Here is a 27,429-nt window from a genome sequence, read left to right on the forward strand (position 1 = left end):
AATGTTGTTCTGGTGTAGGAGGGTAGTTACTGATTTCCTATTGCTGCCTCAGGTTTCAATTCAAACAGCTGTTTTCATTCTGGGATCTGAGCCAGGCCCAGAACTGAGACTGGGCAAGCACGCCTTCTACTGAAATGCTAGAGTTTAAAGGGTATCACTTCCTACCCTCAGAAAAAGGTCAATAAAAATTTAGCAACTGTCAGCCAATTAATCAACATTTGTTAATCACCTACTGTATTCTAGGCACTGCTTTAAGCTTTGGCGATACAAATAAAGGCAAAAGATAGTCTCTGCCCTAAAGGGGTTTACAATTTGATGGGGGGAAGACAACGTATGAAAAGAAACTTAAAAGGGTGAGGATAACAAAATGGTTATCCTGCGTCCCCTTCTTAAATTTATCTTTGACTGGAACTATTCAGTGACTATTTTCCACCCTTTCCAATGAGAGAGAGAGAGAGAGAGAGAGAGAGAGAGAGAGAGAGAGAGAGAGAGAGAGAGAGAGAGAGAGAGAGAGATATGAGAGACACAGAAGCCCCAGGGGCAGGGAGTCCTGAGGAGGTGTGAGTTTCAGAATTGCTGTCATTTTGCAGGATGACTAATTTCTGGAGATTAAGAACCAAATGTAAAATGAAAGGGTAATATTTTTCTTGTTCTCAAATCATTTATTAAAGCTTCCTCTTGCTCAGCTCTAATTTTGCTTTGAACATCCTCAACAATATTTTCTCCATTTTTCTGTTCTAGGAACACTTAGAAAACAAAATAACTTTCCCTTTATACACAAAAATATCATAACAAAGTATGTGGAAGCAAAGTCTTAGGAAACCTAAGTTGTCATGGCAATTTACATCTACATTGCAGATAATGATTCTAAAAATTCTGCTTCCAAGTTTATAGCCTCTTTCTCCTTATCAGCTCTGCTTTTCCCAACTGATCTGGCCTAAGGAGTGGCACAATATAAGGTATAAAAACTATTATCACTATAAAATCCCTGAGCACTGTACTGACTTTCCATAGTAAAGCTGTTCCTTCCAGCCTCCTAACTCCCAACATACAAAGCCAATAGGAGGGAATATTTGCAGAGTACCTTCAAAAGTTTAATTATCATCCATCTGAACCCAGACAATTTAGCAAAATGTCAACTTGGACTGAGAGAATGGTGAGCGGAATCTGGAATACAGGAAGGGGGAGCTGATTGGACTGAGATTCTTGGTATGTTGAGGGACCCGTCCTCCCTGTTGCCACTAGTACAGTGCTTCCCCTGTACCAATAGTCTGACATCTGAAGCATCTTCTTCACTTTGTTAGACCTACCAGGTCATCACCCATGAGAGCTAGCCCTTCTCTTGGAATCAGTGGCCCTTAACCTACCTTATGTCTGTATCCCTAGGTCAAGAGAGATTGCCTTTCCTCCTTCCCAACTCTTGAGAGTGGAGAGGATGGTTACAAGGAATGAAGACATGTATTGTGGTATGATAGAGCTCAGGTTAGTCTTTCTGAGTTTCCCCTTTCCCAGCATTACTACCTAATCAGAGGTGCCCCATAGGAAAGCAGTTCATGATGCAATGAAGGTGAAGACTAGCAAAGCTCAGAGGGGGAAATTCTAGGCTATTTCCCCCACCAAAACCCCTTCTCCTTCCTCACCCCCTACATAAGCTTTCCTATTTGAGCCTACTGGTCTTCTCCCAAATCCACTTTTCCCTTATCAAAGTCACCAACATTCTGAGTTGTGACTTTAATTAAGGATATTTCATTATTGGAAAGATGCCTTTGTTGGGGATATTTGGGGAGGAAGCTGCAAAAACCCATGTGTCGTTCTGATAATCTCTAGCTGACCAGGGTGCTTCAAATTCCCATTGAATCTCCTTTAGGTTGTTAAAAAAAATTCTTTCCCGAAAGCCCCAGTCAAAATACTTATATTAATTGGGTATAGGTACTAACATATTAACCCTTGAAGGACCAAGTGAATGTATTTTCAAAGATGGGTTCATCATTGAACTTTAGACAAAGTTTAGTGAGTCACAGAAATTTTAGACAGAACAGGTAAGTATTAATGGGGCTAGTGGAGAAGGGAGAAAAGAAAAGAAATTCCTAGAGTACATAACAATTTGAGAACAGACCTTATGTACTAAGGGTAGCAGGAAGGCTGAGAAACTTGAAGAGTGTACCAATAGGGAGAAGAGACAAACAGGAGAGAAGACTCAGTTCATATAATAGAAAAAGAACTGGATTTGGAATTAGGGGACTTGAGTAGAAATCCTTTAGTTGTGTGTCTTTGTAATCACTGTACTTCTCTGAGTCTCAGTTTCCTCATCAATAAAATGGCAATAATAGATCTCACAATTAGTAGTAGGCAGTGCTGTTATTATGAATATGCTTTGTAAACCTTAAAGTACTAAAGGAATAGGAATTACGTTTTTGCCATCGCTGGACATCTTCCTCATTTATAAAATTAAAGGCAGGACTAGATCATCTATTTGGTACCTAAAAGTTCTAAATCCAAAAGAGACAATTCACTATTGTGCTTTAGGAGGTCTAAAGCTTACTAGGCCATAGAAATCAGGTTCTAAGGGGTGTGTGTGTGTGTGTGTGAGTGTGTGTGTGTGTGTGTGTGTTTGTGTGTGTGTGTGTGTGTATTTATGACAGAGAGAGAGACAGACAGACGAACAGAGAAAGTGAGAGGCAGAGACAGAGACAGAAGGAAAGACAGGCAGAGAGAGGAGGTGGGGTAGAGTCGAACAGTGTACTGTATCACACAAGAGGAATGGGAACCTTCAGCAATGTTTCCTGTGGCTAATATCACCACAAAATTTGCATTAGCAAATCCAGCACCCCCTGGGGATCACTCTCTCATTTTGGCCCTACCCCAGGTTGAGACCACATGTTGAGTCAAAGACATACCAGGCTTTGACAAGTATAAGATTATATGTGGAGATTCTAATGTATGTTGGGATAATAAGGGGTTGAGAATAAGAGAAAAGACTACAAACCATGTAAATAAAGGAAACTGACTCTTATCATTAAACGCATGGAGGGGATTTGCCTAAAACAAAAGGGAGTTAGCAATTTGGTGTAATTGTCTTCTATGATTTTCTCAGGCGAGCAATCATCACACAGGAAGTAAGGCAGGAATACTCAGGATTAGTGGTTGGAACTTAATTAGAATGTTGTATGTAGAGTGGCTCTTGCACAAAGCAGGAAGGGAGGATATCAGGGAGGAGGAGAAAACAACAACAGATAAGTGGTATTTGTACTGAGGACCAACAGGGAAGAGGGATCCTGTCTTCTCAGTTCTACCACTCTCTAATCCCTCAGCCTAAAAGAAGAAAGAATTCACATTATTTTTCCACTAGGATTTCAAGAGTTCTGTGACACTTTTGTGGTTGTTTTAATGGCAGATCAACAAAGAATGTATACAATAAGGGACTATGTACCCTAGGGTACGGAGATGCCAAGTGATTTGCCGAACAACCCCCAGCCAGTACTGGAATCCAGGCTTTCCAGACTCTAAGGTTGTCCCTCTAGCCAGGCTCTGCTACTTCTCACTAAACTCTGAGTTATTAGAAATATGGGGCAAATGTAGCTGAGGCTGGAATGGAGGATACCACTTTTAGTGATTTCCTGGAAGTGGTCAGGCTAAAAGACAGCCCATAGACTTAAGGATAGGGGTATGGATTCCAATCTAAACCTCTCTAAGTAAGGAAAGGGGAAATTTCCCTTAGATCCAGGTAGTCAGTAAATGATGAAAATGTGGTCAGCCCTCTCTATTTCACACTACATAAAGGACCTCTGGTTCTACTTAAGAGTATGACAAGGTCAAGAGAGTAATGATCATGACTAGCATTTATATATCACTTTAAAGCTGACAAAACATTATACATATGCTATTTCATTTTATCTCTCAAATCTCGAAAGATCAGTATTATTCCTAGTTCCATTTTACCAATGAGTAAACAGACAAGACAGATCAGCCAGCGTCACACAGACATGAACTCACATCTTCCTGACGCTAGATCCAGCACTCTATCTGCTGTACCACCTAGCTGCCTAGAGTAACCAAGGATGTAGAAGAGCAAATACCACAATAGTTAGGGAGGCAGAAGTTTGGACAGGGAATTAAAAAACTTGAATTACTGTCCTAGCTCTGTTACATTTTACTAGCTTTCTGATGTTGGGCAAGAAACTCAACTTACTGTAGACCTCACAGATCTCATCAGCAAGATAAGGCATTGAACTAGATAGATCCAAAAGACTCTTGCAGCCATAACATTCAATGGCATTTAACAATACATGTATTATATACACAATATGCATATATATACATACATATGTGCATATTACATATACAATATGCACATACATTATATATACATATACACACATATATTTCACATATATATTATATATATAAAGGGCCTCCTTTTATATTTCTAAGACTAGGCTAAGGTAAGGTGAAATCAGAAAACAAGTGGTACAGTCTACTAGGCAACTACCTCGTTATGGACAAGGGGACTATCTCTCTTGACTGCCACAGGTAGGTGTTAAATTAGTGCTGGAACTGAGTTGATTTTAATGAATCTGTTGCCCAGGAAGCCAGTTGTAGACCTATCTTGGTTTGCCTCAGTCAAAGTTGCAAGGAGGAGCTTAGGGAGTATCTCAGACCTTCTGCAGTTTCAGCTCTTGCTGGCCAGGTGCCCTATCCCTGCAACAGAAAGAGCTTTTCCTCCTTATCTCTGCCTAAATCCAGGATCTGGGAATGATCAGTTGATTGGAAGTATGCTGGAATAATAGATCTGAGAGCTAGAAAAGAACTTTGGGGTTCAGTTTGGCTGCCAATAGGGAAGCTGATGTTTCCACATGTGTTGACAAATCCATCAGTACTCTTCCCCATTCCCTAGTGCTCTGGATGATTTACAAGGTACCTGGTTTTGTACAGCATTGTCAATTACACAGTTGACAAGCCTAGCAAAATCATAAGCCTGTTAATGCAAGACAGTTCTGAACTGCTGTTACAAGAATCAAAAGCAGACATGGCATCTCTTCAATTAAGATGCAGGAATGGTTGTGATCTCTCTAAAGAAAGAAAATGGTTGTGGTTTTTTTTCCCAAATAACTTCTCCTTGTCATTGTCGGACAAATGAAATGCATAAGTGAACTTTGTTCAAAACAGCAATTTGTGTTAAGCCTATGCATTTTTTTGAAAAGAGAAACCAGATTGTAATACTGAAGATACAAGGACATGATAGAAGGTAGATAACTTCTTATTCTTACCAAGTACCCACTCTTGAATTAACTGAAAGTCAGTGGGACATTGAGTGACCTATAGCTTGAAAAGGTGTGTAATTTTGCACATCTTTTGGCGAATCTTGATCTTGGTAATGAATGTGAGCATTTGAGACTTTATGAGAGATCTAGTGAAGGAAAAGTTACTTTTATGGAGTCTGTGAGTATGGTCTGATTTGAGGTAGTAAAATGAGAACGTCAGACTTGGGTTTGCCTATGGCAAAAGGACATCAGATTCACTAGCAGAGAGAACCTAGTGATAATATTATAATAATAATTACAATTATAATGAATACTACTAATAATAATGATAATCACAAATCACATTTCTTTGGTGAATACAGAATGTTCTTGAATTCAAGATACTTGAATCTAGAGATAGAGAAAGTAGGTTCAAATAGAACTTTTTTTTTTAATCCTTATGACCTTGGACAAGTCACCTGACCTCTAAAATTTAGTTTCCTCATCTGCATTTTGCAAAAGATGTTGGATTAGATAGTCTCTAAGGTCCATTTCAGTACTAAATTGATAATCCTATGATCAAGAGTATTGGTAATTGACTGAGGCTTTCCACATTTACCTCTGTAAGAGGAAAAAGAGAGGAAAATAAAGGAAAGGAGAAGTGATAGACTTCCCACGAATGCCTTTGGCCAAGGATAAGAAAAAAGGTTTCAGCAGAAGAGTAGGTGTGGTTGGAAGGAAGAACCAGAAAGATTGGGGGCAGGGAAGTTCCTTGGGGATAATGGTAGAAGCAACATCTGGATGAGAAGTGTGATTTCCTTGAGAGGGGCAAACCATCAGGTACTGATGGGACCTCTAAGGAAGATAAGGTAGAGTTCTAGGAACACCAATGATCATAGATCAGAAGACCATGAATTTTAGAACTGTAAGGGACTTTAGAAACTCCTCATTTTACAGATGAGGAAACTGCAGCTGAACTAGGTTAAGTGATTTGCCCAGGGTTATACAGCTAGTTAGGTATCTGAGGCAGGATTTAAACTCAGGTCTTCTTGACTCTACACTCCACATTCTAACGATTGTACCATCTGAAAACTGAGGTTGCTACAATCTGTGGGTATTGTATCAAAGGGAAGGAGGCATGGAGAATTTGATTCCATTCCAGTGGTGCACTCAGGTCATTGAGACATATGTTATTGGAATCTGAGATTTAATTCTTCAGGGAAAGGGGAATAAGAAATAGTACTCACCAAGAGAGGGGATATAAATCTGTAAGCTTTATGATAATAGGGATTGGTGTGTGTGTGTGTGTGTGTGTGTATGTGTGTGTGTGTGTGTATGTGTGTGTCCTTAGTTCTGGCATGAGGGTTGCCACATAGTAGATCCTTAATAAAAGACTTTGACTGATGGTTGGTGGATTCATCAATTCCCTTATTAAAGAAGCCAGAATACTCTTTTCTTCTTTATTTATTACCATACTAACAAAACTTGTTTTTAGCCCATTGCTTATATACTTGCAGGGGGAAGCTGACTGTTCATAATGGAGAATTAAAATGAGCCAGATTCCAGTGTTCTCAGATGGAAGACATTTTGAGTCTTGAATGATTGAAAATCCACCAAGAATGAACTTTAATCCCTGTAAGCCTAGTGCTTAGGTCTGGACAACAGATGATAACACCATTTTACAAGTGAGGAAAGTGAGCTCAGAGTTGATTAAGTGACTTGTTCAAAGTCTCACAGATAAGGGAAAGTCATTTGAGCATCTGACTAGTGATTGTCCAGAAACTCAGACATACAGGATGCAAAAGAATTCCTAGCTGCAGAAAGAGGGAGGCTAAATATCAGGATTTTTCCCTCTGTCCCATTTTCAACTCTGCCATGCACTTATCTGCAAGACCCAATTCATTTCTGCAAAGATCCCTGATTTCATTAGTATTGGTACTCCTTCCACCAATGTAATATGATCAAATGATATGATATAATACATTTATTAATTATATTAATAAATATTCCAAACATATTAATTAACTCATTTAATTATTTCATCAAGAAACTTATACTTATCAATTATGTTCATTAATTTATATGCTTAATTTTAATATAGACCTCCATGTGTTCAAAACCCCCAGTATTGATGTCCAGTCTTTTGGTGGTATACCTCTCTGACTCTAACTAGGCTTATCCTTAAATGGCCAAAAAAATTATTCACAGGCCCCACGTTAAAAGTCTATTTTTGTGTATTTAATTTTGTTCCAGGACTTGCCAGAATTTCTACTTTATTGGCATAGCATTTGAGAACCCAGGTTTTCCTCTGTGCCACAGATGTTTCTTTATGTTCACAAATATTGCATTTAATAAACCATTCTAGATTTGTGCTTGAAATTGAAATCAAGCCTCTTGGCTTCCTCATTTTTCACCTCCTTTGAGGTATTATATTTTTCAATGAAGGGAAAGAAGACCAATTTCAGACACAGTTAGAGTTCCTCACATCTCTGAGTCGTTGTGCATGGGAGATTTTTGTCCTGCATGTATGTCCTTCAGTGCTCCAGTTTGTTGGCCAATGGAATATCCCAAATTTCACCACAGCACAATATATGGAATTGTTATCTTGCCTTTTTTTTTTTTTTGGAACACTGTGCTTCTCTTAATTTATTCACAATGTGGCAGTATAGTAACACTATTGTCGAGTGTGTAGTCAAAAGCCTTGTGACTGATGTCCAGTTCTATTACGTATCTTCTCCTTGGATTTGGATAAATCCCTTAATCATACTTGGCCCTTTTCTCATCTATTAAAAAATGAGGGAATTTGTCCCATCTTTTTTTGTAGAGGTGTTTATGGGTATAGAATGGTCTTTGCATTTTAATGTACTGTCGTTATTTTACTTTATCATTTCTTGAATTTATTTAATATTTTATTTTTCCCTGGTTATATGTAAAAGCTATTTTTGGCATTCATTTTTAAGTCTGAGTTCCAAATTCTCTTCCTTCCTCTCTCTCTCTCCCCACCCCATTTTAAGAAGGCAAGTAATTTGATTTAGGCTATACATGTGTGGTCATGCAAAACATGTTCATATTAGTTATGTTGTAAATGGAAACATAGACCAAAAACAATAAAAAGATCTCAAGAAAAATAAAGAAAGTGAAAAAAGGTATACTTCAATATGTATCCAGACACCATCCATTCTTTCTCTGGTGATGGATAGAATTTTTCATCCTAAGTCCTTCAGAGTTGTCTTGGATCATTGTACTACTGAAAATAGCTAAGTCATTTATAGCTTATTATCTTATAATATTGCTGTCACTTTGTACCTCAGCTCATGTATTTCTTTCCAGGTTTTTCTGAGAGCATCTTGCTGGTCATTTTTATGTAGTATTCCATCATAATCACATACCACAATTTGTTCACCCATTCCCCAATTGATGGGCATCCTCTAAATTTTCAATTCTTTGCCACCAGAAAAGAGCTGCTATAAATATTTTTGTACATATAAGTCATTTTTCTTTTTGTTTTTTATCTCTTTTTGGATATAGACCTAGTACTGGAATTGCAAGGTCAAAGGGTATGTATGATTTTATAGTCTTTTGTGCATAGTTCCAAATTGCTTTACAGAATGGTTGAATCAATTCACAACTCCACCGGTAGTGTATTAATGCCCATTTCACTCTACATCCCCTCCAACATTTGTCATTTTCCCTTACTGTGCCATTAGCCAATCTAATAGGTATGAGGTAGTACCTCAGAATTGTTTTCGTTTGCATTTCTCCAATCAATGGTGAGAGTATTTTTTATAGGACTATAGATAGCTTTGATGGCTTCATCTGAAAATTGTTCATTTCTTTTGATCCTTTATAAATTGGAGAATGGCTCTTATTTTTATAAATTTGACTCAGTTCTCTATATGTTTGATAAATAGGTCTTTATCAGAGAAACTTGCTTCAAAATGATTTTCATAATTACTATTGCTAACTTTACTTGCCTCTGTCCTATTTCCCCCTGCCCTATTTATTCTATTCTGTCTCTTTTCACCCTGTCCCTCTTCAAAAATGTTTTGTTTCTGACTATTTCCTTCCCTAATCTGCCATCCCTTTTGTTATCATCTCATTAACTCAGCCTCTTCCCCTCCTAGATTTCTACTTTGAGCCAGTTCTGAGGAGAGTAAGGACTCACTCCTCCTTACCTCCCTCCTCTTCCCTGCCACTGTAAAAGTTCTTTCTAGCCTCTTTTATGTAAGGTAATTTATCCCATTCCCTTTCTCCCAGTACATTCCACTCTCACCCCTTAATTTTACTTTTTAGATATCATTCATTCGTGTTCAACTCACACCTGTACCCTTTGCCTATAAAAATTCCTTCTAACTACCCTAATAATGACAAAGATCTCATGAATTACAAATATCATCTTCCTATGTAGCAATGTAAATAGTTTAACCTTATTAAGTCCCTTTTGATTTCTCTTTCCTATTTACCTTTTTATGCTTCTCTTGAGTCTTGTATTTGAAAGTCAAACGTTCTATTCAATTCTAGTCTTTTCACTAGGAGTTCTTGAAAGTCCTCTATCTCAGGAAATTTTTCCCCCTGAAGGATTATTCTCAATTTTGCTGGGCAGGTGATTCTTGGTTGAAATCCCCGCTCCTTGCCCTCTGGAACATCATATTCCAAGACCTCCAATCCTTCAATGTAGAATCTGTTCTATTTTGTGTTATCCTAACTGTGGTTCCATGATACTGAATTGTTTCTTCCTGGTTGCTTCGAATATTTTCTCCTTGACATGAGAGCTCTGGAATGGAGCTATAATATTTGTGGGAGTTTTCCTTTTGGGATGTCTTTCAAGAGGTGATTGGTGGATTCTTTCAATTCCTATTTTACCTACTGGTTCTAGAATACCAGAGCTGCTTTCCTTGATGATTTTTTGAAAGATGTTTCCTCAGCTCTTTTTTTGATCATGACTTTCAGGTAATTCAATAATTTTAAAAATAATCTCTCCTGATTCTATTTTCCAGGTCAGTTGTTTTTCCAAAGAGATATTTCACATTGCTTCTATTTTTTCAGTCTTTTGGTTTTGTTTTATTGTTTCCTGATATCTCAAAATTAGTTTCCATTTGCTTAATTCCAATTTTTAAGGATATATTTTATTCTTTGAGCTTTTGTACCTCATTTTCCATTTGGCCAATTCTACTTTTCAAGGAGATTTTTTCTTCAGTAAATTTTTCCCATTTTGCTAATTCTGCTTTTTAAGGCATTCTTCTCCTTATTGGCTTTTTGTACCTCTTTTACCATTTGGCCTAGTCTGTTTTTTAAGGTGTCATTTTCTACAGTATTTTTTTGTGTCTGCTTTACCAAGTTGTTGACTCATTTTTCATGATTTTCTTGTATCATTCTTATTTCTCTTCCCAATTTTTTCTCTATCTCTCTTACTTGATTTTTGATATCTTTTTTGAGTTCTTTCATGGCCTGAGACCAATTCACATTTTTTCTTGGAGCCTTTGAATGTAGGAGCTTTAATTTTGTTATCTTGTTCTGAGTGTGTGTTTTGATCTTCTTTATAACCATTGTAACTTTCTATGGTCAGAATATTTTTCTGTTGTTTGTTCATTTCCACAGCCTATTTCTTGACTTTTAACTCTTTGTTAAAGGAGAGCATTGCTTCTAGGATGAAGGGCACACTGTCCCAAACTACAGGGGTTTTGCGCAGATGTTTTCAGGGATGCTTCTAGGAACTTGTAAGTTTTCAGGTCTTCCAAGGTGATATGATCAAAGGAGAGGTGTATTTACTACTCTCTTGGCCTGTGCTCTGTTCTGTGAATGATCACCAACACTTTTGTGCCCTGGAATTGTGAAGAGAGTCCTAGCTTTTCTGTATTCCACAAGCTTTGGTGTGATAGTACTCCTCTTTTCTCTGGGACTGAGACTCAGGACAGTAATCCAGATCCAGTTATGGGCAATGCAACAAAGTCCAGCCCCTGGTGACAGCCATGGGAGTCCTATAATCTCCTTCTGATCAGTTATCTGCCCCCTACCCCCACCCCCACCTTACCATCTGCAAGTTGAGAGCTATGGAAGCTGCCACTGTCACTGATGATTCTGGTTCACAAGGCATGCTCCTGGTTTGCTGGGGCCAGAACTGTGTTGCCTGTGCTGGACTGTGTTCCACTTTCACCCAGGTGTGACAGACCTTTCCTGCTGAACTTCTAAGTTTCCCTTGGCTGGAAAATCATTTCACCCTTTCCTTTTGTGGATTCTTCTGCTCCAGGAATTATTTTATGGCATCATTTAAAGTTGTTCAGAGTGATTTTGGGGAGATTTCAGGGGAGTCACCTGCCTTTTCCCCACCATCTTGACTCTAGCCATGGCAGCTATTTTAGTAGATCTACTTGGCATGTTTTTCTTTGTTATAAAGATCATCATGAGATTTTTCATTCAGCTTCATTGATAGAAATCTTAAATGTTTGACTCTTTGCTGAACTTGCAGTGCACTAACATTCCCAGATTTTTTTCATTTTCTTTTCATCTGTTGGTAAATTTTATCATATTTGATTTGGCCTTTATCCAGTTAACATTGTTTTGGGTCTTGAATCTGTCACTCAATCCATTAACTATCCCTCCCTGTTTTAAAGCTTTTGTTGTAATTTTACCAGCATGCTCTCTGTGCATTCATCCAAGCAATTGATAAAAATGCTCAATAAAATGCTGAAAAACACAGGACATGCAGAGTTCCAAGAAACACTCTATTAGAGAGCTCCCTTCAAGTTGGCATTAATCCACTAATGATTATTATGTAGATTTAGCCCACATTATTTACTTAACTAATATTTATCAAGCTCCTATTATTTGCCAAGATTTGTGTTAAATGTTGGGGATATGAAGTAAAGGAAAAGATAGCCCCTGCTCTCAGAGCATGATATGAGAAAATGGCAAGTGTTTTGCATTAACCTATGTATGTTACATTCACAAATTTCTTCATCTGTCATTCTAGTTATCCTTTCAAAGATGAAAGAAGGCTAATCTATAATGATGTCTTCTATATAAAGCTATACTCTGAACTCCCAGTTTTTGGATTGTGTTTCCACCTATTTGTTAAGTTTTAATTTTCTACTTATATCACCAGAATTTTAATTTGATCTTTGGCTACTAAGACAAGATTCTAATGTTCTAGGTGCATTTGTAACCTTACAGCTGGATTTCTATGTTACTACCTATAAATCTTGCTGCCCTCTAGATTTCTACCCTTTTTTGTTGTTTTTGCAGATTTTGGAAAATTTTGCAAGTTGTAGATGGATTCTAAGGTTTCTAGATGCATTTTGTAACTTTACAGTCAGGCTAGATTATTAAGTCTTTCATAGATCCCCAGGTTTCTTTATACCCACAAGGAGGCTAATGACAGAGATAGAGTGTCCATATGTATCATAATGGTGATAGTAACACTATTTATGAAATCAGAAGGCTGGAAGCAAATGCAATACCTACTGATTTTAGAATGACTAAACAATTGCAGCATATGAATGTATTATAATATTTTAATGACATAAAGAATAACAAATAAGAATTCAGATAAGCATAAGGAAACGTACGAACTGACATATATTGAAAACGTCAACAGAAATACAACATTCACGATGGCACGGATATTTTTGTTGGTTTGTGGTCGTTCTAATGCTAAACCCCATTAACATTCTCCCCTTCAAAGCATCCTTTGATATTCATTACTTTTTGTTTTTCTGTACAAATTTGGTTTATTTTGCTTAAATCTATAAGTCTTCATTCCTTTGGAAATTTGACTGATGTTGCTAAATCAGATTAATATGGGTAGTATATGAACTTTTATTATAATGGCATGACATAATACACACTTAAAATCTCTACAATTATTTATGTCTTTATTTCTATAAATATCATTTTATAATTATATTTATAAAAAGAGTCTGTCTCTTTGTAGCCTATCTCCCAGACTTGAATACATTTTGAAGTCATTTGGAATGGGATTTCTTTTTCTGTCTTTTCCCCTTGGTTTTTGTTCTCATTATACAGAAGTTAGATAATGATTTCAGTGGATTTATCTTGGAATATGCTACTTTGATGAAGTTATTAATCCTTTTGATTAATATCTTCATTGACTTCCTAGTGTTTTCTAAAAGGACAATCATATAATCTGTAAACATCATTTTGCCTCCTCTTTATCAGTGCTTATGAACTTAATTTTGTTTGTTTTTCTTCTGCTTTGCTTTCTTATTGTCATAGCAATAATGTGGTCATCTCCAGCTGCCTCGAGACTGTAGTCTTTTCTTCTTTATCAGAATGGATTCTTTATGTATCTTGAAAGCTTCATTCTCAATGACATCTCCTTGATCTTGTGGACTTTTAGATCATCACATCCAACCAATCTGCTCTTGGAATCCTTGGTAGTTTTCTCTCCCCAAAGCCCTTGGGTCTGTGGATCAGCCTTGCTCCACAAGCACTAGGCCAAATCAGTTTGGTTTTTCACCTGGAGATTGATGGGGGGTAACTTTCTCTTCTCTGATTGATTTGATTGTTACCCCCATGTATTCAGATGACAATCTATCCATGCTTGCCCATCCTCTATCACTTTTTTCCATGTAGCCCTAGGAGTCTACCACAGGGGGTTCTTTTATGAAGGGCTTCCTCCCTTTCTTCTGACTCCTTCATTGTGCAAAATAAGAAGACAAGACTCAGAGAGTAGAAGTATTTGGCTCCAGGTTACACAGTTAATTAGTGGCAGAAGCAGGACTTGAATATATACCTCTAGCTCCTAATCCATCCTCTTTCTGCTATGTTTCACCATCTTCCTAGCTCAGATCATCCTTGCAACCCCTTCTTTTAGGCAAGTAAGTGGTTGAATAGACCCCAAGTAGATTCCCAAGTAGCATGCACTTTGGGAATTAAAGCTTACAAGATGTCAGGGTCATCCATTGCATCCAGGGCCATTGCCAGTTGCCCTGACTTTTGTCTTGCCTCTGGCCTTCTTTCTTCTACAAAAGAGAGAATGAGGCTGATGATTTGCACAACTCCACCTCCCTCCAATCTATGGAATGGACAAGTCAAGACATCACTCACTTGTGATATCATTGGTCATCTTTGAAAATAATGAATAATATCAACATTGCAGATTACTCATGAATTCTATTTATCTTTTCACTGCCTTTTGTTTGATATAAATTTTCTCTGAAGGCTGTTATATCATTTCCTCCTAGGTAGTGACACAAGTAGACATCTCGTATTAAGAGGATGGATCTCTGTTTCTGAAAGAAGCTTGGAAGGTCATTTGAGAGCATTCCAAATTCTTGAAGTCAATCCAGTCTGCTTTCTTCCTCCTGTTTAATGATGGGCCCAATAGGTTGTCCACTTGTACTATCTATCCCAGATCTACTTACTGATAGACAATTTCTATTGCTTGTCCATCCAAATGCACATAATAATAGAGACAACAAACATTTTTCATCTATTTGTTCATTTTTGTGTGGATAGTCAGGCCAAATTATTTTGAGAGGTTACAGATTTCTTCTAGGACTCTACAAAATTTTGGGATTTGATCTAAACAATGCAGCCTATCCACATATTCTTATTCCTAAATTATGAGGTTGGAAATCTGTTCAGAGAATAGAAAATTGTCTACACTTTTGTGGTATCTTTCACTCTTGTATCCCAACTGTTTTAATTTCCTTTCCAGGTTTGACACTCTTTTTTGAGACTCTAATGATTTTCAGTTATGATTCTACTCCACTTCTAGATCTCACTTTTTAGTTATGATTGGCTTTTCAATTTTTACCCTTCTTTTGGCAATGGGACCATATCAGCTTTTCCTTAATTGGGGGAATGGCTTGGTGGAGGATTCCTGCTAGACATCAGTATAAGAAAAGTTTACTGCTTCTTGGGGGCAAAAATCAAGGCTGTTAGAAGCCTCTGGGTTTGTGCTTGGACACAAGAATTGAAATAGCAAGTGTGGACTCAGGGAATGAGAAAGATTCAGGAGAGGGAAGGAGTGGGGCCACTTGTCATGACAGCTGGTTTGCTGGGGTACAATTAAACTATAGTGACTGACCCCCTGAGATCCACCTGAGGATGGCAGAGGCAGAGGAGGAAGTCCAAAGAGCAAAAGACACCAATGTTCTCATTACACTCAGTGTGTTTGAGCTTCAGAGCCTATGAGAGTTATACCGTATGGAGATGATAGTTAATACAAAAGAAGTAGTACAGTCTCCATGTCAACATCATTATCTTTGTTTTGAGTTGTTTTGGGGAGGAGATGACATTCTATCCCCTCCCCTTTCCTGTGTGACCTATCTTGTTTTTCTGTCTTGATTATTTTGATATTTGATTTGTGACTTTTGTGTAGGTTGAGTAGAGCAGGCTTGTACAACCTGTGGCCTGTGGGCTGCTTGCAGCACACCAAAGGATTTCACTCTGCCTGTGAAAAATGTGGAGGATCCTCTTTTTGCCGACCTCCCAAAATCCTTTGGCAAGCCTTAAGTGGCCCACAGGCCATAGCTTGTTCAGGCTTAGAGCAGAGTATGCTGCACTGATCAAAGATCTGGCTATGGTTTATAGCATTGTATAGTGGAAAGAGAGCCAGTTTCAGACCTAGGAAGATTGGGTTCAAGTACTATTTGTGACTTATACAGGTTATAGATCTCTGGGCAAGTTACTGAAACACTTTATGCTCTAGGCCAGTGATATCAAATATTCAGCCTGTGGGTGGCCCACAACACTCCAAAGTTGTACCTGAAGCAGATTAAAATGTAGTTCCTATCTGATTTCAATGTTTTCACATATTAATGAAAAAAAGAAATATAAAAACATGTGTGATTTTCTAAGCCAATATGTAGCCCATAGGAATCCTTATACATGATTTAGAGACCCCAGTTTTTATTTCAGTTTGATATCACTACTTCAGGAGATTCTCTAAATTTATAAGTTGAAGAAATGAACATGGTAACTTGCATTAGAAGAGGGAGTTCCTAACTTGGGGGTTAGAAATCACAGGTCTAGTTATCATCACCATCCTTCAACTAAATCTGGGAAAATATCAAAAAGTTCCACAACCAGAATTTTCAGAGTTCTCTAGGGAGAGTCTTGTTGCATTTTTTTTAACTTAAAAAATAAACAACAACCTTCTGTTCTCTGTGAAAGACCCACAAGTGCCCCTTACCATTACCTATTAATTCTACATCATTAACTAAGACAAATTAGTACCTCAATGACATATTATTGGGAAGGAAAGGTCATGATTGCCATTTGCTTCCTTTTCTTTTTCCTCTTAGGTAATGTCTATGTCTTTCCAACAATTCATTTTCACTTTCTGTCTACAGGATTAACATGCAAAAAATAAGTGCTATTATTGATGAGTAAACACAGTCAATATTATACCAAATATCAGTCAACTAACGGACCTCTGGGTGATAATTGTAACCCCAGGCACTTCTTTGCTAGTATGGCACAAGAATTCCTGTCTATTGACTTTCAGGCTCTGGGCTCAGAATCTGTAACCTAATACCTGAGTCACCTTGGACAAGTCATTTCTCTTTCCTGGGTTTCAGTTAAACTGTAAGGCAAGGGAGTTATACTAGATAATCTCTGAGGTCCCTTCTATGTTTATAACTATGATCCTATGATTTCAGTGTTTGTTTCTACAAAAATGAACTCCTCTGGTTTTGGGGATCCTGTTTATAAGTAACAGTGAATAATCTTCTTTATTTTCATTTCTCTGGTAAATAAAAAAAGTCATTGCCCTCTTCCCCACCCCGTAGTTATAGCATCGAAAAACATACCATTTTTCATTTCAAATGGATAAAAAAGGCAAACACTGGAGATACTTTGCATTCTATTTTTCATTATTCCTAGAACACTGCATTTCTAGTTCCAACTTATCAATATGTAACTGGGGCAAATAGCATTGTTCTGGAAAGAAAAATCCCCTTGCATTATCTACTGCAAGGTTATTACATCTAAACAGTGATTTCCATAACAAAAACTGCATTCCTGAAAATAATGTATATATCCAATGGTTTAAAGTATAAACAAAGTGGAAAGGACATCCAAATCTGCAGGGCTTCAAAAGAAAGGCTGCATTGAGAGGGGAAACAAGAAAGAAGTCATCTGTCTCATAACTTTGGCTCCAAAGCCTTACCTTGTTTTGGCATTTAAAGCATCTGAAGCTCTCTGGGGAATCTTGGTTTCTAATAAGGCAACAAATACAATTTAGGGTATATTTGCAGAGCAGTCTAGCAGAACGAACATTGAACTAGGTGCCAGAAAACATAGGTTTGAACCCTGGCTCCATTAGTTAGTAGTTGCATCGCACTGGGCAGGTTTCTTCTCTTTTCTTTTTTCTCTTCTTGTCCTTTCTTTGATTTTCTATCCTTTTCCCTCCTTCCCTCCTTCCTTCCTTCCTTCTCCTTCTTCCTTCCTTCCTTCCTTCTTTCCTTCCTTCCTTCCTTCCTTCCTTCCTTCCTTCCTTCCTTCCTTCCTTCCTTCCTTCCTTCCTTCCTTCCTTCCTTCCTTTTTTCTCCCTCCTCTCCTTCCTTCCTTCTTAAAATAGAGGTAAGAATAGTCACAGTCCTCTCTTGTAGAGTTGGGTTGAGACTTAAATTTGTATGAAACACAATATATCTAGAGAAACTGTTCATAACATTTTTGTCATAACCCCCTTAACCAGTGATGCCTATGGACCTCTTGTCTGATTAATTTTAAAGTCATGAATAAAAAAGGAAAATAGTCATATAGAAGTATTATTATGAAAACAAATTGTAAAAACTCACAGATTGTAGCTTAAGAAGCCCTGGTCTAGAGGTAGATAACCTGTGCTAGTGAGTGGAATTGTGATTTTGGAGTCAACAAAGTTGAGTTCAAAGGCTGCCTCTGACTTTTACTATCTGTGTAATCCTGGGACAAGTAACTGCTATGACAGGCTATTCCCTGATGGGTTGCAATGTCTAAAGGTGAAGGGAGCTCCTAAATGTGGAGTTCTGAGGAAATCTTATATTTGTATATTCTTACCATCTTATTCTTCAGTAGAAGAAAAAAACAGGTCTTGCATACTAATGAGAACTTAATGACTGGTGACGTTTTAGGTTTCTGAGATGGAAAGAAGTCAAAGAATACATCCTGCAGACTTTTCTTCAGCAGAAGCAGTAAGATACTGTTAGATGCTGTGTGCCTTAATATTGGTGTGTGGCTCTTGTCTCATTTGGAATGCACACTTCAACCAGAGGGGACAAGCCAGTGCTGTTAGCATGTTTGATTGCCTGTCGCTACCAATCTTCAGTTAGCCATGGAGAAGCCTGGGTTAGGAGTGCTCAAGTTTGCACACACAGCCCTTACCTATTACGAGAAAGAATGAAAATGGAGTGAACCTGCTATGAATGAGGAATTCAGCGAGGAAAATATTTCTTTCAGACTGTCTGCGAGTGGTGGAATAAATGAAATTTACGGTCGACTAGAATATATGATTTATGTTTTTGCTCACTCTTCATTTAAAAGAGGAAATTAAAACCACACTTCCTCATGATTCAGGCTTTGATCACTGGAGAATAGCTGTTGTGGATTAATTAATACAAACTATATTACCTTTGGTCACCCCAGGTGTTGCCTCTAGACCTTTTTCTGGCTAGAGAGGCCCTGGGGAAAGGCAAGAAGGATTTTATTCAGAACTCTAGTAAAAAAGATTTTGACAGTATATATTCCACAGAGCAGCCTCTATTACCCAAAGGAAAAGATGAATACTCAGCAAAATACAAACATCTACAGTAACAATGATTATTAACAGTTAGGGAGTGGCTCATGGTTTACAATGTACTTTGCATTAGTCGATCCTTAGACAACCATCCAGTGAAAGAGCTCAGAAAAGAACATTAAGTTTTTTGGGAAAAGGTCTGAATTCTAGTTCTTGTTAAACCTCTTTTCTGCTCTGAGAACTTGGATGTGCTACCGTCTGACACTTATGAATTGTTTAACCTTAGGTAAATCATTTTACTTCCCTAAGTCTCAGTTTCCTCAACTCTTAAATGAAGGGGTTGGACTAAGCATCCTTTAAGGTCCCTTACGTATTTATGATTTGTCAACCTGTGCCCCAGTTTTCTCATCTTACATTGTGTGTGTGTGTGTGTGTGTGTATTATATATATATGTGTGTGTGTGTGTGTGTGTGTGTGTGTGTGCGTATGTGTGTGTGTGTATTTCTCTCTTTCTGTCTGTCTGTCTGTCTGTCTCTCTCTCTCTCTCTAATCTCAGATTTAGAATCATAGATTTACATCTGGAAGGGAACTTATGGCCATTTCATCTGACTCTTCCTTTTACATATGAGAAAACTGAGGCCCAAAAATATTAAACAATTTCTCAAAATTTACCTAAGACATAAGTGGTAGGTCCAGGATTCAAACTCAAATCCTTTGACTCCAAATCTGACATCTTTTCTGTTGTACCACATTGGCTGTTATTGTCATTGACCCTTTGCCTCTGATTCTCTCATTGGTTGCTCATTTGAGATTAGAACAAAAAAAAATATTGTAGCTAGAAGGACCAAAAGAGATCACTGAGTCTAATCCTTTTATTTGCATATGAGGAAATAGAGGCCGATTGAGGTCAAGTGACTTGTCAAGGCTACCCAACAATTTAGTGTCAGAGTTGGAAATAGAAACCAGGTCCCTGTTCCTTACCTAGTGTTGTGTTCTTTGTACCACATCATAGCGCTTCTCTAGAGGGCGTGGCAAATATTATTTAGTAGAGGATGAACAGAGTTGAAAGATGATATAACCATTTCCTCAATAAGCAAGTAGTCCTATAAGTTAATTGATATTTTAAATGGGAGAAAGTAAAGTCACTAAGCTAGTTCCACTGTCAAGGCAAGTTGAACAAGAAATCTATAAGGTCAACCAGCAAAAGAAATGGTGAATACCACTTTTCATGACTTATTAATTGGGAAGGAATGTTTCCAATATTTTATGATATTCAATATAGGGATACTGTGCCCAAATATTCCCTTTCAGGGGGAAAAAAGTCTACAGATGGGAAAAAGATGAAGGTAGAAAAGTGAAGTATGTAACAGGGCCAGTTCATGCCTCCTATTCACCATTCATTTGGTCAACTTTTATATGCTAAGCCCTGTAGGAAACCCCAAAGAAAAATAAAACAGGATTGCTTCCCTCAAGGAGCTTACAGTCTTATTGGATACACACATACACATACACACATGTGTATAAATATACATGTATATATGTAAATATGCTATATAAACATCTGTAATATATATACGTACCTGTACATATACATACACACCCATATATTATAGATATGTTATATTTGTGTACTACATATGCACATATATTATACATGCTTATTGTAGTAATTATATATTATATTAGGTATCATTTTATCATACCATATCATGCCATACCATACCATATCATATCATATCATACATCATATATCATATCACATACCTCACATAGCCAGAATATGGAGCAGATATTGAGAAGGGCTAAATGAGGAGAGATACAAACTGAATATTATAAGAATGCGGCAGAGGGGAGGCAGATATGTGATGGAACAGATTACTTCTGGCTGGGATAAAAGTCAGGCATAAGAGAAAATTTATTGAACAAGGACAAGTAGAATTTTAATAGGAAATGATGGAGGAGATGAGCATTTTAAGTGAGAAATATAAGAAGTACCCCACCCCCAAAAGTATAAAGTCAGAATAGCATGGAATATGTTGGCAAAGAAAGAATAATCCAGCATAGCAAGAATATAGTCTGCTTAAAGAGGAGGAGGAAAGATAGACATAGAAGCTGGCTATTGGACTCTAGAGGGCCTTGAAAGCTAGACTAAGGGACTCATTTTGGACTCTGGAGGAGACAGTGAGGCTGATGACTTTGCATGGCTCTGCCTCACTTAAATCCAATTCACTTGCAAGTTAAGACATTACCCTCCTGATGTCACGGTCCTCTTTCAGAAGGAAGGACAAACAATAAGTTCATTTTATTTGTTGTTTCCTCCTCTTCGAGGCTGCGTTGTCCAAGCTATACATACTGTATGCAAATGAAAAGCAAAACAAAACAAAAATTCTCTAGACAAGTTGTTGAATGGAAATCAGCCATGATGAAGACCATGATTTCTATGTTGGAAGACCATAGGATAAAGAGACATGCAGAGTCATCAATAGGAATTTCCACTGTGAACTTGGGAGCAAGACTGGTATATATCAGAGAAAGAGGACAATACATACTGCTGAAGGACATGAATGAGCCCCCTTAGCAGGGACTGAGGTGAGACATGATGGGGAGCTAGAGTCTCTGTACCTTATTGGGATGTGTCACATGACAGGGAAATTTTATAAATATGATCCATAAGTTTTCAGGGACCATGACTGAACCTTCAGGTAGAAAGAGAGCTAAAATCATTGGAAGATAGGATATAAAAAATGCTGTCTTAGAGTTATAGAAATTAGATTCTTCTCTACTTTTTAAATGCCCTTAATAAATACGTTCTGTGCCAATACTTTGAAAATCTCATCCTTGTGGGAAATTGGGGACAGCATAGAGAAAAATGAATTAACTTCTGATATTTTAGGGAGACAGGTAGTTGATATCAATGAGGCAGAGAAATTATTAAGAGACAGTGGTTTGCAAACTGAATCAGATTCATCTGTCAGAAAAAAAACTGTCTAAGGAATCCATGGGTTAGAGAAGTTTTTCTTTCTTTCAAATCAAACTTTGCATTACTGCAACTTCTACTATGGGCAGCTAGGTGGCACAGTGAGTGGGTAGAGTGCCAGGCCTACAGGTAGGAAAACCTGAGTCCAAATCTGGCCTCAGACACTTACTAGCTGTGTAACCCTGAGCAAGTCATTTAACCCTGATTGCCTCAGTTTCCTAATCTGTAAAATGAACTGGAGAAGAAATGGCAAACCACTCCAATGTCTTTCCCAAGAAAATCTCAATCGGGCTCATAAAGAGTTGGACAAGATTGAAAATGACTGAACAACAACTTCTACCTTTTACTCCTAGTTCTGGCCTATGACATCAGGTAGAATATGTCTGATTCCTTTTCTGCATGACAGTCCTTCAAATGCTTAAAGTCCATTCCACATCTTCACTGCTGTTTTTCCTGAAACATAGCACCCCAAGCTGGACATAATACTTGAGGTATGGACTCACCCTGACAGAATATATTGTCACCATTATCATGTTCAATATAAATACTTTAATTGTCAATTAAGCCTAAAATCAAACTAACTTTTTGAATGCCATGTCATATTGTTGGTGCATATTCAGTTAGTATTAAATGAATTATTATCTTTTCATGTCTTCTCCATTGTATGAAACTGATTTCTGGAATATAAGTGTGAAATGTTAAGTTTTTTATCCCTATTTTATTTTGCTAGACTTAACCTTTTCTAGTCTGGTAAGACCTTTTTGGATCACATTGCTATCATACAACATATTTTAGTTTAAAATAATTTCTGAATTTGATAAGTAATGCCATCTATGCAGGAGTGTGTTAGCAAATGTTTAACAAGTAGCTCAGGGTGGGGGGATGTTTGGGTGAGGCACCTTTAAGTCTTAATAATGTTTTCTCTATTACTTTCTAAAGTCTAGAAAGTCAACAAAATAATAAATCACGTCCTGACTTACAGCATTTACTGCTTTCTAAACTGTAAAGTTCATAGTGAAAATTTACCATTCAGCTTCTGTGAACCATATGATCTAGCTCCAACAAACTCTTGTATCTCTGCCTTTATCCAATTCATTGTTAAAAAGTGCTGAACAATATTAGAGCAAGGAGAGATGGTGTACTTTATCAGAGACTGCCAAGCCATTGGACATTACCTTGAAGGATTCTCTTATCTATAGGCGACCTGGATTAGTGCTATAGAAGTGGATGTGGAATGGGGAGATTGAGGTGACATGGATAAATATGTCAGCTTCTCCCCAGAGCCTTTTTTTCTCCTTGGAGAAATATGGAACCCAGTGGCCAAAAGCCAGAAGAACAGTATCTCTCTTCATACTCATCAACCACACTTCCTTTACTTCCCACAGGATCATAGGATTGAGTAATCAATATCCGATAATGAAGAGATCTTATGTAAATGGCTGTCGAGTCCCCAGTTACAGGATTCCTTGTGGAAGTAAACTCAATATGACCTTGTGAGGCTGTGGGAGGTGGGCTGGTAAGGGAGAAATAGTTAAAGATGACATTAAAGTTTTGAGTTCCATCCTCTAGGGTTAATATCTTTGTAAATATCAGACAAAAATGTGTGGTCAAAGTTCTCACAAGCAGAGAGTATAGAAAAATCCTAGAACTTTTGGACTTGGGCCTTATGCCTAATTTCTTCCAGACAGAGGCAATTACCATATCTTAAGAGGTGATATTGCTTAGACTACAACTTTACGGTAAAGAGTTTAATTCTTTGGCCTAGTGTTTTTCATTCCCCCATTCTCTTGGGTGTTGGTGTGTCTCCTCTATTAAGGGGGGAGCCTCTTGAAAATTTGATTAAAAGCAGTTTAAGAGTTTTTAACGGTGATTAATTAACCCATTTATTTCTGAAGGTCTATTTTACTAAGTTTTTTTTTTTAAGTTCCCACTATATATTATCTTTGCTGAATACTATCCTTGGCTAGACCAAAATCTGGTTTTGATTTGATAAAAATGCTCAGGGAAATGACATAAGTGCTGATTCCTGTTGTAAGCTTTAGGCATTTTGGACTGGAGAAGCATTAATCTCTGAAAGAGAACAATCTTCAGCATCCTGCTGGACATTTAATTTCTATTTGATGGTTCCATTTTCAGCTCAAATGCAACACAAACAAAATCAGATTCATCATCTTTCCCTCAAAATATTACTAGGAATTCACAATTAATGAGGAAAGGAGAGAGACTACTGACCAAAACTAGCATTTCTTAGTCAAGCACCACAATACAAACATCCATGTTGTTAACTTACTCTGAAAATACCCTCCTTGTGCCAATGGGAACTCCACAGGGGTGACATATAGGGTTTGGAGTCAGAGGACCTGAGTTTAAAACCTTTTCAAATCCATTGAGGTCAAGATGACCTTAGGAAAGTTACTATGGCATCCTGAAATTCAGTTCCTTCATTTATAAAATGAAATAGTTGAATAAGTTTACTTTCAAGTTTTTTTCCTGTTCTACATCTCATGTCCTAGTCCCACTGCCTGCTGCTTTGAAGTTCAAACTCAGATGCTATTTTGTCCAGATTCTATATTCTAGGGATGTGAAACAATCATGCTTCTGTCACAATGCTGTGATCAGGGATCCAGAAAAAAACCAAAAAAACCCAAACTAACATAAGTAGAAAGTATGGAAAGACTAACAAGCTAGAAAACCCTGGTGCCAATTTGTTGGAGCAGTAGCCATTGTCATGTCATCTGCTAGAATATCCATTTAAAAAAGAATTCTGAGTCAGGAAGTCATAAAAGAGAAGTAGTAGTGTGAGGAGTTAAAGTTAGATGGATGTCTTTTCAGGAGATCCTGGTTGTATTCACATCTTTCCCCACAACTCATTAGGAGATCTTAATTGAACCACTTTCCTGTCATCATCTCAGGGACTGAAGAATAAGGATAATTATGATTGCCCTTTACTTTACCCTTTCCTTCCTTCATGGGGATGTTCAGAGTTGTTATGAAGATTAATAAGCTAAATGCCTGTGAGGAGCTCTGTGAATTGCAGAAGAGAGGGGCTAGTCAATTATTATGAGGAAACTGGGTCCAGGACAGGAAATGAACTGAAAGGAATGAGTGTACGTTGGATTATATGACCTTTTAGGTCCCCTCCTGTTCTGATTCTATGATTCTTCTTCTGGAATAAATATTCCCACTGATTCATCTATTGAATTGTTTCAAGCTCCCTCTTCTTGGCCATTTTTCTGTAGGCAAACTGCAGCTAGTCAATGTCCTTTCTAAAATATGGGGAATAGAACTCAGACAGTACTTCAGACTTACAAAATCCATATCAGGGACCAGAAAGAGCTTCCAGTCCAATCTTTCTCAACAGAAAACAAATCCTGTCTATAATATCCCTAATAGGAGGTCATCTAAACTTTGTCCGAAGTCCTCCACTGGGGGAGAATGGACTACCTCCAGAGGGAACCCTTCTACTTTTGACTATATCCATTCATTATGAAGTTTCCCCCTATGTTAAACCTAAAGTTGTCACTCCACTTGGCAACTTCCAACCACTGCTATTAATTCTTCCCTCTGCAGCTAAGCAAAATAAACCTAATCTTTTTTTTTTCATATCCCATTGAATAGTGAAGCTAGCAAAGATGCTCTGCCTAAGTTTTCCCTTCTCCAGGTGACAATCTTGTTTCTTCAACCTTTCTGTAAGACATGTTCTCCACCCTAACCTCCTTCCATCCCCCACCTTTTTGGACAGAATTCAGCTTCTCTTTGTTTTGTTAAAGTGTGTGGTGCTTAGAACACAGCACTCCAGATGTGGCCTGATCAATAGAAAAGAGAACTATTAATCCCTTTCTTTTGTATCCATGCCTCTCTTAATGAAACCTATGCTTGAATTAGCTCTTTTGGCTGCTATGTTTTGCTGTGCACACGTATTGAATCATTGTAGTACAATCAAAAACTTCTGATTTATTACTTTAAATTTCTCTCTACTTCTCCACTCAAACATTTCGGAAGTTGATTCTTTTAAAAATGTGATTGATGACTTTTGTTTGTATATCACATTCATTTCCAGATATTCCTTGAATCTTTAGCAGGCTTGCCTTTGCAATAAAGATTAAAACAAACAAACAAAAATAATAACAAAAAATAGTTCAACAAAACCAGCCTACATAAAACTGTTCTTGGTGGCATATCAACATTCCTTGTCCACAGCACCCAACTGTGCAGCGAAAGTGAGATGTGTATTTTTCTCATTGTTTCTTCTACTCAAAATTTGGTGAATACAATTCCACAATCCTGTTTCATTTTCATTTTTTAATTTATGTTCTCATTATTATTTACTTTGTACTTGTTTCTACTTAATTCTATGTTTTATAATTTCTAGTTCAGTAATATTTATTACATTACATTCATGTACCACATTTTTTTAGCCATGTTTCAGTCAGCAGGAATCCAGTATTTCTAGTTCTTTGATAACCTTAGAGTCAGGAAAACCTGAGTCCAACTCGTGCCTGTAACATATACTGACTATGTGATCCAGGACAAGTCAGTTGATTCAATACAGCTATCTGAGACTATAAGTTGAAAAGATGGTGTTGCCCTATATTGGGAGAGTGTTTCTTCATCTGAAAATTCTGGGTCTTGTTCTTGTCTGTCTTCCCAGTGGCACTTTTTGTTGTAGCCATAAAATGTTGACCTCCTGTTGACCAGGTGCTGGTGTCTCCAGATTTGCAAGTATCGGCGTTCTAAACAGCCCCTCAGAAAGGATGGTCTTGGCATGACATGAGATTTATAGGGAAGAGATATTTTATGAGGTATTTCAACATGAAGGCATGTGTGTGTTCGTCCTTCATTGCCAAAGAAGATCATGCCATCAGAGAACGGATGACATGACTTGTACTTGACTTTTTTTTTTTGAGTGAGGGAAGGCTAACATGAAGGTATACTCTATTAGTAAAAGCAAAGAATATTTGTTTGAAGGAGTCTTCCATGTTTAGTCTAACTAAATAAATCTCCTCCAACTTCTGTGCTTGCTCTCAAAATCCTGGTGAGTGCTTTATTCTTTTGGTATAAAACAGGGGTGAGGAACCTACGGCCTCAATGCCACATGGGGCTCTCTAGGTCCTCAAGTGTGACCCTTTGATTGAATTCAAACTTCACAGAACAAATAAAAGGATTTAATGAAAGAATTTTTTTCTGTAAAACTTGGCCTTAGTCAAAAGGCCCCACCCAAGGACTTAGAAGGCCACGTGACCCATCCTTGGCCTAAAACTTCTTGTTCTCTATGAGCAACAATGCTCTGGGGAAGAATAACATATTGACCTTTTCTTTCTGTGATTCATACCTTATTATGAATGAGTTTAGAAGTTTTTCCGGGCATTTTTGACACAAGGAGGAAGATGAACTTGAATGAAACAAGTAGTATGTACCCCTAAGGGATGAAAGAGGGAATGAAAGTCATAGAAACCAGAAACTGGAAGCCAAATGCAATACCTTTGAGTAGCCAGCTATTAAGTGCTTATCACTTATCTGGGACAGGTATA

The sequence above is a fragment of the Notamacropus eugenii genome, chromosome 6 (assembly GCF_028372415.1).
Source record: "Notamacropus eugenii isolate mMacEug1 chromosome 6, mMacEug1.pri_v2, whole genome shotgun sequence".
NCBI classification, from domain to species: Eukaryota; Metazoa; Chordata; class Mammalia; order Diprotodontia; family Macropodidae; genus Notamacropus; species Notamacropus eugenii.